Source organism: Desmodus rotundus, chromosome X, assembly GCF_022682495.2.
Source record: "Desmodus rotundus isolate HL8 chromosome X, HLdesRot8A.1, whole genome shotgun sequence".
Taxonomy (NCBI): domain Eukaryota; kingdom Metazoa; phylum Chordata; class Mammalia; order Chiroptera; family Phyllostomidae; genus Desmodus; species Desmodus rotundus.
Window position 1 is genome coordinate 37,902,132 of NC_071400.1, and position 16,119 is coordinate 37,918,250.

Genomic DNA, 16,119 nt, shown 5'->3' on the forward strand with positions numbered 1-16,119 from the left:
GAATGAAATATGAATTGAAATTACGAAAATTCCTGCACTCCCTATGCATATTACTCTAAGATTTTTCTTTACATCTTTAAATTCATATCAAGATTTTTTTTTCTTCTTGAGGAAAATAATTTTGCATTTAGCTTCTGGTCATCTGTTTGCGAAGGGGGTGACTAGACAAATTTTCAATCAGACAATGACTGTTTCCATTATCTTTTCTTCCCTGATTGATGCTTTCTATCTTATTCTCTTGTCACCATGTCCTTCTTCTGAGATTGGACTTTATATCTCTTAATTTACTTTCTAACCAATTTCCACAAAACATGACTGTTCTGTTTTCTCTTGTTTGCTTGACTTTTCTACTTTAAGAATGTTTTTCTCTTTTAAGGTAAACACTAGCTAATCAGAAAAAAACTTATGGGAACTATTGTATTATTGATTTTTGCTGTGTGCTTGAAAGTGGCTAGAACTTACTTCAGTGTATGCTATCTTTGTTCACAGGTAATATATCTATATGGAGGGACTTTGGGCAATTCACCTGTGCTTTCTGGACTTTATTTCTTCCATCTGGGAAATGAGGAAGTTGACGAACTATTACATCAACATTTCTGTGGTTTCTAAATCTTTCCTTTTAAAAAGTTGACTTTAAAGATATTTCCCTTATACTCTTAATCAAAGATATCCTTAAAGTGTCAATTTTGGAGCACACAAAAAATAGGATAATAAACTTGAGGAAGAGAATGTTTTCTACCTTTGATATCATACTCTAGATAACTGCAGATTCTGCTCACCTGTAAGGCTGTCCCTGAAAAAGAATGTATGTATTTTTGCAGACATTTGAAACAAATGACTAATACTCTTTAAAAAGTTGGCTTTTTATTTGTTTACTAAAATATTTTAAAGTGAAAAATGTTTGGGGTTGAAATGGCTCTTTAGTATGTATTTTCTGTCCTTCTCTCTTTTTTTCTTATCCTGTCCATATTATCTTTTCCTGATTATTCCCAGTGCCTGGGGAAAATCAATTCAGTTGTGGAGGATGAGCACATTTATGACTAATAAGCAGAAGAATCATGTAATCTGTGTGTTTCGAATAAAGATCAATATGGGGACTAAAGAGTCTGGCAGTATTTTATTTAGTATTTCAACATGCATCATTTTCCTGTCAAAATGATTATTTTTCAACTCCAATAGAGACTATGGCTGCATTCAGACTGAGTTTTTTTCAGAATAGTGCAATTATTTCAGCTGCAGATTAACCTTTTCAAAAGCATATTCACTTAGGAAACATTTTTACTTCAGGTCCTGATAAAGTTTTACAGTGATTGGTTTTGCATAGATTTTCTGAATTGTTGCTAACCACCATAGTATACAGAGGTTCTCTGCTTGTCCCTTCTACAGTAAATAAAGGTTCTTAACAGATAACAAGATTTTTTATTAATTTTTATTGTTATTCAATTACAGTTGTATGCCTTTTCTCCCCATCCCTCCACCCCAACCAAGCTGAAAACACATCCCTCCCCCACCTCCACCATCCCCCTTGATTTGGTGCATGTGTCTTTTATAGTAGTTCCTGTAACCCCCTCTCCTCATTGTCCCTTCCCCACTCCCCCCTGGCAAATGTTAGATTGTTCTTAACTTCAATGTCTCTCATTATATTTAGTTTGCTTTTTTCTCTGGTTGACTATGTTCCAGTTAAAGGTGAGATCATAAGGCATTTGTCCTTCACTGCCTGGCTTATTTCACTTAGCATAATGCTCTCCAGTTCCATCCATGTTGTTGCAGAGGGTATAAGCTCCTTCTTTCTCTCTGCTGCATAGAATTCCATTGTGTAAATATACCATGGTTTTTAGATCCACTCATTTGCTGATGGGCACTTAGGTTGCTTCCAGTACTTGGCTATTGTAAATTGGGCTTCTATGAACATTGGGGTGCACAGGTTCTTTTGGATTGGTATTTCAAGGTTCTTAGGGTATAATCCCAGCAGCGGAATTGCTGGGTCAAAGGGCAGTTCCATTTTTAGTTTTCTGAGGAAATTCCATACTGTTTTCCACAGTGGCCTCACCAGTCTGCATTCCCACCAACAGTGCACTAGGGTTCCCTTTTCTCCGCATCCTCTCCAACATTTGTTTGTGGATTTGTTTATGTTGGCCACACTGACTGGTGTGAGATGGTACCTCATTGTGGTTTTAATTTTCATCTCTCTGATGGCTAGTGATTCTGAGAATCTTTTCATATGTCTCTGGGCTCTCTGTATGCTGTCCTTGGAGAAGTGTCTGTTCAAGTCCTTTCCCCATTTTTTAATTGGGTTGTTTGTCTTCCTGGAGTGGAGTCATGTGAGTTCTTTATATATTTTGGAGATCAGGCCCTTGTCTGAGGTATCATTGGCAAATATATTTTCCCATACTATTGGTTCTCTTTGTATTTTAATGCTGTTTTCTTTAGCCCTGCAGAAGCTTTTTATTTTGATGAGGTCCCAATTGTTTATTCTTTCCTTTATGTCCCTTGCTTTAGGGGACGTGTCTGTGAGGAGGTTGCTGTGTGGAATGTCTGAGATTTTCTCACCAATATTTTCCTCTAGGATTTGTATGGTGTTACGACTTATATTTAAGTCTTTTATCCATCTTGAATTTATTTTTGTGTTTGGCGTAAGTTGGGGAGAGAGTTTCATTTTTTTTGCATGTAGCTGTCCAGATCTCCCAACACCATCTGTTGAAGAGGCTGTTTTTGCTCCATTTTATGCTCCTGCCTCCTTTGTCAAATATTAATTGAGTGTAAAGACTTGAGTTTATTTCTGGGCTCTCTGTTCTGTTCCATTGGTCTATGTGCCCGTTTTTATGCCAGTACCAGGCTGTTTTGATTACAGTGGCCTTGTAATACACTTTAATATCAGGTATTGTGATCCCTCCTGCTTTGCTCTTCTTTCTCAAAATTGCTGCAGCTATTTGGGGTCGTTTATGGTTCCATATGAATTTCTGAAATGTTGGTTCTATATCTGTGAAATAAGGTAACAAGATTTTTAGCACCTTTTTATTATCAGCCATTTGGTCATTAATATCAGAAGGGAAATAGAGTTAGCATGCTCTTTATAAAATTATAAGTAACAGAGTAATGCCCTTACTTAGGTTACCGATCCAATTCCTTACCCTAAGTTTTACCTATAAATGCATTCTCAAGTGATTCTTTATAGTAGAAAGAATTCTTTCTAATTCCTATGTAAAGAAATGAGCAGATTTGTCTTGATCCCATAGTGGAAGTCAGTGGAAGCCTGAAAACATGTGAGAATCAATCCAATATTCAAACTTCCTGCAATGGTCATAGTCTTCTTAAAAACAGTGATATAACTTCATGAAGACTCAGTTTTCCAGCTTGCAAAATTTTAAGACCTTTTATTAGGTTAATTCAAAATCAACAACATGGAAATAGCAAATACAATGTCTCAGTTTAGCTCAAAGGTTTACACTTTTACAAGTTTTATATGTCTGTCCAGAAGGTATCCAGTCATGCAATATGAAAAATAGAGACATTTATTGAAGAAGATACAAGAAACATTGTACCTATGCCAATGCTGCCTCTGTCTCTTTCAAAGTAGGCATCTTGGGACCTCCCACAGTTCTCCCACTCACCATCAGCTGCCCTGTCGTATTTTCCTGAATCTCATGGACAGTTCAAAATCTCTTCCCTTTCAAAGATGATTTTAGTTTTGGGAAAAGCCAGAAGTCATAGGGTGCCAAATGTTGGGTGTAAAGGAGCTGAGCCACTGGAGTGATTTGGTGTTTCACCAAAAATCTACATGAGATGTGATGCATGAGTGGGCACGTTGTTGTGATGAAGCTGCCAATCACCAGATGCCCATAGCTGTGGTCTTCTGAATCATCCAAATACTTTCTGTAGAGGATGTTCAAGCTTAACGCAACATTTGATGCAGATTCATTGCTCTACTCACTCAGTCATTTTGAGTGTGATGGCAACACAATGCACATGCTCACTCAATGGTGTCTACCACCCCCACTAACTAGTATAGTGAAGTCATCATTTTTCATGCATACATATTCCAGTCCACTCTCCTTGGCTGCCAAGTTATATTGATGTCACACAAATCATTCTCTTTATATTAATGGTAGCTGGACCCTTTCCAGAAAGACCTCATGTAAACATTTCTCTATGTATGATACCCTGTTCAGTTCTCACCCATCACTCTCCCTTTGTAAGAAGACACGGTTATTATCATGAAATATAAGAAAAATGACTTTGCATAGTAACCTTGGCCCATAATTTGGAGCAGTTAGTTCTCATAATCTTCATATGATGAACCTATCTTCCTTTTCACAATCCTTGATGCTCTATAATAATCATTCAACCCAATTAATATTTCAATATTCACATCTTAATCAACCTGCTCTTTCTGGCTTTTGATGTTGAGAGTACTTATCAGAACTCTATACATCCTTTTCTACATCTATTATTAGTAGATTAGATAAGAATTTACAAAAATATCTGGGGTGGGGTGGAGGGAAGGGTAGAAAATGCAGACAATTGTAACTGAATAAAAATAAATTAATTAATTAAAAAAAAATCTGGAAAAGAGACTTCCAGCCAAGATGGAGGCATAGGTAGATACACTTTGCTTCCTCACACAATGAAAAGAAGGACAACAACAAATTTAAATAGAAAAAACAACCAGAGCTACTAGAAAATCAAACTGTATGCAAGTCTAACATTCAAAGTTGTGATAGGCAAGGACCCACACCCAAGATTACTCTATCCAGCAAAGCTATCATTTAGAATGCAAGGGTAGATAAAGTGCTCCCCAGATCAGATAAGGTCAAGTTAAAGGAGTTTATCATCACCAAACCCTTATTATATGAAAAGCTAAATGGACTTACCTAAGAAAAATAAATTGATCAAAACTATGAACATTAAAATGACACCAAACTCACAACTCTGAACAACTGAACCTAAAAAAACAAAAACAAAAAGCAACTAGAAGAGGAACAGAATCACAGAATTGGAGATCACATAGAAAGTTATCAGCGGGGTGGGAAAGGGGCAGAATGGGGGGAAAGGTACAGGGAATAAGAACCATAATTGGTAGGTTGAAAATAGGGGGAGGTTAGGAATTGTATAGGAATTGGAGAAGCCAAAGAACTTATATGTACTACCCATGGACATGAACTAAGGTGGAGAATGCTGGTGGGAGGGGGGTACAGGATGGAGGACATAAAGGGGAGAAAAAAAATGGGACAACTGTGATAGCAAAATCAATAAAACATACTTAAAAATAAAAATAAATAAAAAAGAAAAAATCCATAAATTTTGAAACAAAATAATTTGGACTAGGACAGGACTAAAATTTACATTGCATACTCTTGAATTTATAAAAATAAAGTCTTTATCATTTTGCTGGTTAAAAACAGATACCTGAAAAGCCATGATAAGGTAAAAATATCCCAATCAGAGAGTAAAATGTAAAACATTATAAGGTAAAAGAATATTCAGATTATTGCCATGTAATACTTTAATGTTAGTAGAAGTGGAAGTACTATAAAAAAAAGTACAAGGGAACCCTAGTGCACTGTTGGTGGGAATGCAGACTGGTGAGGCCACTGTGAAAAACAATATGGAATTTCCTCAGAAAACTAAAAATGGAACTGCCCTTTGACCCAGCAATTCCGCTGCTGGGATTATACCCTAAGAACCCTGAAACACCAATCCAAAAGAACCTGTGCACCCCAATGTTCATAGCAGCACAATTTATAATAGCCAAGTACTGGAAGCAACCTAAGTGCCCATGAGCAAACGATTGGATCCACAAACTATGGTATATTTACACAACGGAATTCTACGCAGCAGAGAGAAAGAAGGAGCTTATACCCTTTGCAACAGCATGGATGAAACTGGAGAGCATTATGCTAAGTGAAATAAGCCAGGCGGTGAGGGACAAATACCATATGATCTCACCTTTCACTGGAACATAATCAATAGAAGAAAAAAGCAAACAAAATATAACCAGAGACATTGAAGTTAAGAGCAATCTAACAATAGCAGGGGGGGACAGTGGGAAGAGGGGATTACAGGAACTACTATAAAGGACACATGGACAAAATCAAGGGGGAGGGTGGAGGTGGGGGAGGGAGGTGGGTTCAGGTGGGGTGGGGTGGAGGGATGGGGAGAAAAGGCATACAACTCTAATTGAACAATAAAAATTTTTTAAAAAGTACAGAAATTCAAAATATTGTGGTAGATATTTACTACAAGATATGTACTCCATCATTTAATTCCTTTGTTTGATATCCAGCATATCTCACTCAAATTTTTTCTGAGTTCCTAATATTAGTCTTGTTCAATATATATTGTCAATATAAAATAAGTTTTTCTCAGTCTACAATGATAATGTTTGGACCAACAGATCAAAAAATGAATGGCATAAATGAGCATATTACAAAAAAACTGGGAGAAATGGGTAATCTTCACTATTTAACTTGGCAAAGGAATTAAAGCATGGTAAATTTCAGTGTTTACAAGGGTGTAAAAAAAACCAGGAAGTCCCATAAAAGTAGCAGTGATAGTTAGTGCAACTTTTCTCACAGGCAATTTGACAACATTACTAAATACTTTAAAGCAATAATTCCAGACCTAGGAACTTAGCCTAAGATAAAGTAAAAAAAAAAAAGGAAATCCAAGATTAATCCATATGTATGGTCATCACAAGTGTTTGCCATAATAGCTTTTAAAAAATGCAATGGCAAGAATTTAGATGCTCAGTAACAGGGGATTGATTAAATTAATGAAAGTAAATTTTTGTTATAGAATGAGGTATACGATTAATTTTTAAATTACATTTAATATGAATGTGATATATTAAATGTAAAGTTGTTTATAAATATAGATGTACAGAAAATAATTATAAAAATATTATATATCTATAAATTTAACAATGTATATAGAAAAGAATATATACCAAAATGTTAACAATTGTTATCTTTGGGTGCTGGTATAAATAATTTTAATTTTCTTCTTATATTTTTTGTAGTTAATATCTGCAAGTCTGTTCCATGCTATCACAAATTTAAATGTGGCTTTAGAGATTATGTTTTAATTTAATTCATTTTATCTACTGCATAGTATTTTTAACATATTATAAAAATATTCACATTTAAATGTAATTATGTAGTATTCAAGTATATTTACATTTTATAATATTTTTATTTTTACAATATTAACAGTAATTTTAGGAAACATCGAAAATATAACTTAATTTAAAGAATAAAAATGTCAGTAAATTTACTGTCTCATGCTAAGCACGTTATTTATTTAAGTACAAAGTCTCTTGTGTATGTGCATGTGTGTAATGCTCACAATTTTATATTTCAAAATGAGGTCACACTTCACAATGATATTTTTAATTATTTGAAATGAACATTTTTAACATTTTTAAATGTTCTTCAACACCATTTTTAATGATTTCTTAGTATTTCTTTTGTATGGATGTATAGTATCTTTATCTAAGTGCTCGATTGGGTATTTCATGTGTTGCTGTTTCTTAATGTTGTAAATAACACCTTAAAGTATTCTTGTAATAATAATGTGGTACACATACATTATTTCCATATTATAAATTTACATATTAGGAAAAGAGCACTCTGGCCAAGTAGGTCAGTTAGTTAGGGCATCATTCCAATATGCCAAGGTTGTAGGTTCAGTCTCCTGTCAGGGCACGTATGGGAAGCAACCAATGAATGCATATGTATGATAAATAAGTGGAACAACACATCTCTCTCTCTCTCTCAAAAACGACAAATTAAAACATTTTTTTAAAAAAGAATGCAACATTTCATAGCTTTTGATGAATATTGACACATTTTCTTCAAGGAACACTATATGATATGTTTGCTCCCACAAATTATGTATGACAATGCCCATTTTTTTGCACCTTTACCAAGAAAGAATATTATTTCTTAAAATGCTTGGTTAATATGAATGAATTTATTATTTAGTTTTTATATACAATTTTATTTGGGATAGCCCTACCAATTTTTTCTTTATATTTATTATCCATTTAACACCCTTTTTTATTGTATTCCCCTTTCCTGATTTTTGCCCATTTTTATATGCCCTATTTATCTTCACTTTATTGATATTCAAGAGCTCTTTTTACATTGAGTAACCTTAGTTTGGGGTTTATTCTACATGTACTTTTCCTATTTAGTCATTCACTTTTCAGTTTTGTGCATGCTGTTACACTTAATTATTATCATTTCATATATTTGAATTTCCTCATCTACATGGTCTCTAGTTGTTTTTTCCATAATTTGTCATAGATAGGCAGCACAAAGAATTATTACTTAACCTAATATTTTGGATTTTTATCTGTAATTTTTTGTCATCTCTTATGCATATACTTTATTGCGATGTTATTTTTAAGGCACTATCTCCAAACAAACAAAATATCCAAAGCTTATCTATAACTGCATAGGTTTCTCTTAAAAGCATCTGTAATTCTCTCAAGCATTTCCATATAAAGCAAAAGATCAGCCAGATACATAGAGTGGAAATAAGAGAATAGAAAGCTGATAGGTAGATTCCTATTGTCCTTTGCTGTGGTTTCCTGAAAATTCTATATTGAATTCATGGCTAGTGGTGAACTATATGCCTTGTCCCTTGTCAGACATTCTTTTCCAAAAAGGATATCTAATAACTTTATGAAAGTATATGCAGAAGAATAATTGCAGGTTTTTTTGACTTTTCCATCAAGACTTTCAGTACTGAATGTCTCAATTTCAGATTATAAATCTGCCTCTGAATTTATATTTTGGATGGTTAAATGTAACTGAGAAGCAATGAGAAGGATTAGTTGATTGCTTTCTCTCCCTGTGCAGTAATGGGATATAAGCACTATCCACAGGCTCCTAAAATCTAACTAGCTTACAACATGTCAGAAATCACACCTTTAGGATTTACATAGTCATAACCATTAATCGATTCTATGCACAAACATTACTTATGTACTTATAAAACAACTCCTGCTGTCATATAGCTTTAAAATTCCAAACTATGTTTAAATAAAGTATAAAGTCAAGAATTTTTAAGTTGGAAAGAATGGCCTAATTCAACTATCTTAGGAGGAAACAGAGGAGAGATCTGAAATGACTTGCCTGAGGGGACCTCATGAGTTTGTAATTTTTCAATAATCACCATTACTGTCAGAAAAATATGCCTAGGATGAAGATGTCAGTGAGTATGGACACCGTAAGGAATGCCATAATGATCTTTATACAAAGAGATCTGATCAGATCACTGCAGAGGAGTAGGGTGGAGCCACAGGAGGAGGTTCCTGGAGGCAATGGTAAACAGTCTAGGACAGGATTGACTGAGAAGCTGAATGCCTCCAGAGTGCATGGAATTATGGGCCAGAAGATTTAAAATAAAAAGAGGGCAGAGACTGGCTCTGCGGCTCTGTTCCTTGATGATTCTTGGATGATTGTGCTTCAGCCACCTGTTTCCCAAAGGACAATATTTTGGATGTGAAGGAACTCCAGGCACAGCCCCTAGGGTCAGACTGGCCTGGCAGAGGGTGGATGGGTTATTCTGTAGGTTCTATAGAGGTTGTGATCTGAGGCAGAAGCCTGCCATTCTTCCAATATTGTGTAACTTTTGTGTTTTATATTGTTTTAGTTTGTAAATTAACCCTACAGAAATAAGAAAATTAAAAACTAATGGGGGAATTATAGGGAAACTCAGGTGTTAAAGTTTGGCCTTAATTGATATTTTTAAGTGATTAAAAGCTATAACTAAACAGTTGAGTTTAGCCTTAATTGATAGTCTTAAGTAACTAATGCATGTGGAAAGCTGCTATTCTAAACTTGAGTAGTTTTTGAATAAAGGCTCCTTTCTTTTATCACCAAACCTTTGCCTCCAGAATTTTGCCCAGAGGGCAGCAAGACACTACCTGCTGTTTGGTAACAGTGTGATTTAGGGGAGGCTTCCCTTTACTCTCCTCAGTTGTATAGTGCATAAAATTCCACCGTTATACTCCTCTAGGATGAGGAAGAGTTCAAGGTGTATAAGCTAAAACATTGTAATGGACATCTGAGATTAAATTTTTGTATAGAATGAGAAATGATCCAGAATAAATTAAGGGAAAAGTCTGTATTTACTTGGCAATGCTGTGAAAGGCCAGGATGAAGTACATAGGATTCCTTAGCTAAAACACCTTAGAAAGGTTTAAATGTTGGGGTAAAGCAAAGCTTCTGTCCATCCTTCTATGAGCAATCAATGGTAGAAAGAGAACATTTGGGTTCTAGTTCTTTTATTTCATCCTCATGGCACTACTGTGTGGCACATTTAATTATAAAACTAAAAGGGTCAACATTAACAAAGTACTAATTTGAAGCACTGCTTTAGTACTAACTCAGAGGGATGAATCATCCATGAAGATCCACAATCCTCTTCTTTACAGTATCCTCTTTCTTAAATGATTTGTAAAATGTTCAAAATGGAAGGGCTTTTAGAGATAATTTAGTCCAACCTCTTTATTATCTTACAGGAAAGAAAATTGAGACCCAGAGAAAGATGATTAACACAAAAGCATTTATATGGCAGTGTTAGATAGAGTAGAGCTCTGGTCTTCTGGATACAAGGCCAGTGAGTGTGTGTTTACCATATTGCTTCTCACCAAGATGATCAAATTGATAGGGGAACATGCGAGTTAAAGATTTTTCACCTTAAATAACAGGCTTAAGTGATTAATACATGTGGAAAACTGTAATTCAAGAGTGAAATATTTGAGCCTTGGTTGGTAGGCTTAAGCGACTAATGTGGTGGAAAGCTGTTGTTCGAAGAACTGGAATGCATGACCACATAACTCCAGGAGGTCCACAAGGAATTCAACCTTTGTGCTACAGTGGGGTTGAGCTACTGTGTTCTAGGGAGGGACCACCCATGGTGCAGATAAAGAATTGTTGATCCACAGATAAAGAAGAACTAGGAAAACCACTACTGGAATGCAATTCTTATCCAATTAACCCTTTTCCAAAACCCTTACCTTCTATTCTATCAAATTAATCTTTTATTCCAAACCCCTTACCCACCCTTTCTTCTCCTTATAAGAAGGTCAGCTTGAAATCACATCTTAAGATGGTTTTTGAGGGTACTTAACCCCCTGTCCATCTTCTCAGATCACTGGCTATCTAAATAAAGCTCTCATAAAGATTCAATCCTTGCCTCTACTTACTGGTTCTGGTAGTAATAGGCAGTATGAACTCTGACCTTTCTGGTTTCAAAACCAGATAAAGGGACTTTCTTACATCAGGATATTTAGAAAACCCCCATGCCCAAGATTGACTTTGCTTTCATTAAATTTCTAGACTTATCTCCTTGTGTATGTGTTTCCTTCCCTTCCTCTCTCCTTTCTTTCTTTTTCTTTCTTTCTTTCTTTCTTTCTTTCTTTCTTTCTTTCTTTCTTTCTTTCTTTCTTTTTTTTGAGAGCCAAACCAAGTGCTAGTTGTTCTCTCAGCCCAAATTTTATTATTGCCCTGGGAGCTGCAGTGGGAATAAGACAGTGAGTATTTCTCTAATACTAGGTAAAACCATTTTATAGAGATGAATTTATGATAATGGATTTTTAGGTTGGAAATCTGGTTACATAAAGTATGCCAGTATTACATGATACCACACATACACACATGCACATATACCCTCAGAAATGTTATTAGGGAATGGCTATATAAATTATCTTTACTCTTTAGAAGGTTAGATACCAACAGTGCAGAGTTTTGTGGTCATTGCATTTTCATCCCTAAAACTTACAGATTATAAAAAAGGTACCTGGGAATCCCTTAGCTCAAAGAGTAACAGAATAAGTTCTAGCATCCAGACTTACCCATCGAAGGTTATTTCCTATTGTATGCTGGTGCTTCCATTCTTTACTGTCATGTGCTTTTGTTTACCCAGAGAATGTCTGTCTCATAATTTGGTGGATTGAGAACTATAGGTACTAGTAAGCCAAATTCACTAACTTGTTTTCTCCTATAGTACAAATCACAAAGCAAAATATTTAAATGAGCTATCCTATCAACCTCTTTAGAAATTCTGATATCAAAAATACTATTTCATCCTTGTTTTATTCAAAATGTAAGTGTTAAATTCAAAGGGAAATGTGCAAGATCACAGGAGGGGACTAAGACATCCTCATGGAGTATACACTGACTCTTCCTGAGCTCATGTAGACAATAATACCAGTTGTTCTAACTCGAATGAAAATAGCACTGTAATTAATGAAAATAAGTGTTTTATGTGGAACCTATAATTGACTATGATCTCTGTCTTATAAGTGATTTGTCATATTTTAAAGCAAAAAGGTGTTGCAAAAGCTGTCATGAACATGAAAATCAAATGTCTAAGTTTAACAGTAGAATAAAAATTTCATTTTATATTTGTATTGTGTTTCAAAGTTTTTAAAAGCCATTCCTAAAGTCTTCATGATCATGTTGGGGTCTCATAATAACCATGTGAGATAGGCAGCACAGGTATATTCCTTGCAGTCAAAGCAAGTATGTTTTTTTTTTTTTTTTATTTACAGATGTGTAGTACAACTATAGCCCAGAAAACACTAAAGCAATTTGGTAGTAAGTGGCTGCAACAGGACTACAATCTCAGTCTTCTGATCCATGACTCAGTATACTTTCTAATATTACTGATATTTCTTAAAGTAAATAATCTTCATTAATCATGTTTTCATGTTTAAACTACACAAATTCCTGTAGAAATTGCATGTAAAACTTTATAATTCAAAACATGGATTTGGCTGGGGTGGGGTGGAGGGATGGGGAGAAATGCAGACAATTGTAATGTAATAACAATAAAAATTAAAAAAAAAACATTGGGTGCAGGTTTCCTATTAAGTAGAAGTCACAATTTTTACTGGAAAGCTGTCTTATGTGTATTTTTTTTTTGTGGGACTCAGAATTTAAAATAATCTGGGATGATTGCTATAAGTTTTCCCATGTATGTTCCAACATAGATAGAAATTTGGGTCACTAAAGTTGGTGTTGAAAATGAAACGAAAAAGAAGAGAGAAAATGAGGGAGGAGGGGAGAGAGAGAAAGAGAGAGAAAGATGCATAACCTATGACATAGCAGAAATATTTAGGAATGATTTATCAGTCCTATCCAGAAACGCCAATTAGAAGAAAGCAGGTATGTAGAAATCAAAAATATATATCCCACAGATCCTCTATCCTCTTTTTAGGAAATCCATTTGAGATTCAGGAAGAGTTATGTAGAGATTCTGCTACTTATGTGTTAGTGTCCCTTATGATTAAAAAGAATAGGTTCTACTCAAGTTTTTAAGGAAATCAGTGAACATTAGGCATTTCTGTGCTGAGTAGCAGGGAATTACCTATAATAAGGGCCTGGCATGAAGGGGGAAGTAAGAAGCATATTTTGAGCTACTATTGTTACAAAGGCATATGAATATATGATGCAGACTGTAAGATTTAAAAATCGAGGGGTTGATTTTGGGCTTACTCACCTGATTCAACAACAAGGAAAAGGGAAAGTTCACCTCTCTTGTGCTCTCATAGCATAATAAATCTTCCCTACTAACTCTTCATACTTTATCATGCTTATTTGTCTCCCATTCCCAATAGACTGGAAAAACTGTGAGGGCATAAAGTATGCCTAAATTGTTCTCTGTTTTACCCTTAATGTCTGTATAGTGCTAGACATACAATATGATTTCAAAATATCTGCTAATGGAAAGAAGAAAAGGAAAAGAGAGACTGTAAAGATGAATGGAAGGAAGGAAGGAGGGACACACCTAGAAAAGAAACAAATTCACAAGAGACTGATCTTGTTATACTTAACTGCATTTTTATCTGCTTAAATTTTTATTCTTCCTGATTAGAATGTAGACCAAAATAGCATTAAAATATGTTATGATCACTTTTTTTGCATATTACACTTTAATAAATAGTAAAAATATGTTATAAAAATTATAAAATGCATTCAAATATTTACAGATTCATAGTGGGCACTGTTCACTAAATGAATTATCTTTGTAGTAACTTTAAATTTATTTTCCCATAATAATACTTTAATACCTGTTCTAAAAATATGCCACTAAGTTCCTATAAACATTTCATTATATATTTAAAACTAAGCTTAACCTTCAAAAATATTTAATATGTTTGCTTTTCTGTCTGCCAATGACTGGGGGAACTTTTTAGGGCCTTTCACTGTTTCTCCTCATGTGCATCAGAAACCCTGAGACTGAAATGGAAATCATGTGTTTATCTATTTCTCTTTGTCTCTATTTATAATTCTGTTGGTGAGTTGTTTTCATCTATCAGAAAATTTCACACCTTCTACTTTGGAACTGAGAAGCTGTTTGTATAAAATGACATCACAACTAAACTTTAAAAAAAATGGCTAGTGCTGTGAAATCATAACAACACCCAGTAGAATCAGGAAGTTGAGAATTGTTGTTTTCCTATCTGCTCAGTACAAATAAAAAATTGACTTGATCTCTATAGAACTAAGCTAAAGAACACAGAGTGATTATTTTTTTCTTTCTGTGGTATTGAGATTAAAATGTGCTTATCTACAAAAGCTATAAATTAGCATATAACTTATGCTAAATCGTCATACCAAATTTCAACATTTTACTAACTTTCTAAATTAGATTATTTCACTAGTCCTTATTAAAACTTGTTATTTCTTTGTGCAATTTAAAAAATTAAAGATTTTATTTATTTATTTTTAGAGAGAGGAGAATGGAGAAAGAGAAGGAGAGAAACATCAATGTGTGGTTGCCTCTCATGTGCCCCCTACTGGGGACCTGGCCTGCAATTTAGGCATGTGCCCTGACTAGAAATCTAACCAATGACCCTTTGGTTCACAGGTCAGAACTCAATCCAGAGCCACACCAGCTAGGGCTCTTCATGAGATTTAATAATTGCTTTTTAAAAATCATCAGTTGTAAATACAATTAGCTTCCTGAGTATTTTCAAACTTTAAGCATTAAAAATATTGTAGTTACTGTGTATAATATTTTTAAAGTTATGTTACGAGGGTTTTTTTAGACAATATCCAACCTATGCTAAAGCAAAGAAAATAATGCTCACCCAGCCGCCCAAAACGCTTCAACAGCACTCTTGACCCATCTATACTTCCACTCACTCCACTCCCATTTTGCTCTGGGATCACCAAAAATTTAAACAATAAAAAGTATGTTCAACTACTTTAAAATTCCATTTCTCATCACTCTGGTGGTGTGGCTCAGTTGATTGGAGTGTCGTCCTGCAGCAAAAATGTTGAGGGTTCAATTCCTAGTCAAGGCACATGCCTAAATTGAAGATTCCATCCTTGGTCTGGGCCCATGTGGGAGGTAACCAATCAATATGTCTCTCTCACATCAGTGATTCTCTTTCTCTCTTCTTCTTCCCTCTTCCTCTCTTTCTAAAGGCAATGAAAAAAAAAAAGGCCTTAGGTGAGTATAAAAAATTACATCTCCGCCCTGGCTGGTGTGGCTCAGTGGATTGAGTGCTGGCCTGCAAACCAAAGCATCACCGGTTCAATTCCCAGTCAAGGCACATGACTGGGTTGCAGGCTGGGTCCCTGGTGAGGGGCACTAAAGAGGCAACCATGCAATGATGTTCCTCTCCTTCTCTTTCATCTTCCCCTCCCCTCTCTAAAAATAATAAATAAATAAATCTAAAAAAATTACATTTCCCCAAAAATGATTATATAAAACCATGGTAACAAAATACACAGTATGATCACATTATATGTGTCTATCCCTTAGAGGAATGTTAAGGTGATTTTGTTATAGCAGTAAGTTATAAACTTTAATATAGCCATTAATCACAATAGGATAAAATTGAGATATAGAAATATTATGTATACAAATATACACACAGGGATATATGTAAAATTTACATCTTGTATAGTCCTGTTTTTAAGTATAAACTTTTTCTTTAAAGTCAACTGATGATTCTCAGTGGTTTCTTTGATATAAAAAGAATTATTCTGCCTTTTAAAATGTGAAAATAAAGGCAAATGTATTTTAAAAGTTTACCCAAGGGTAAATATAGTCAGAATCAGAAATATAATTGGTATTCAAGATCTTCCTAAC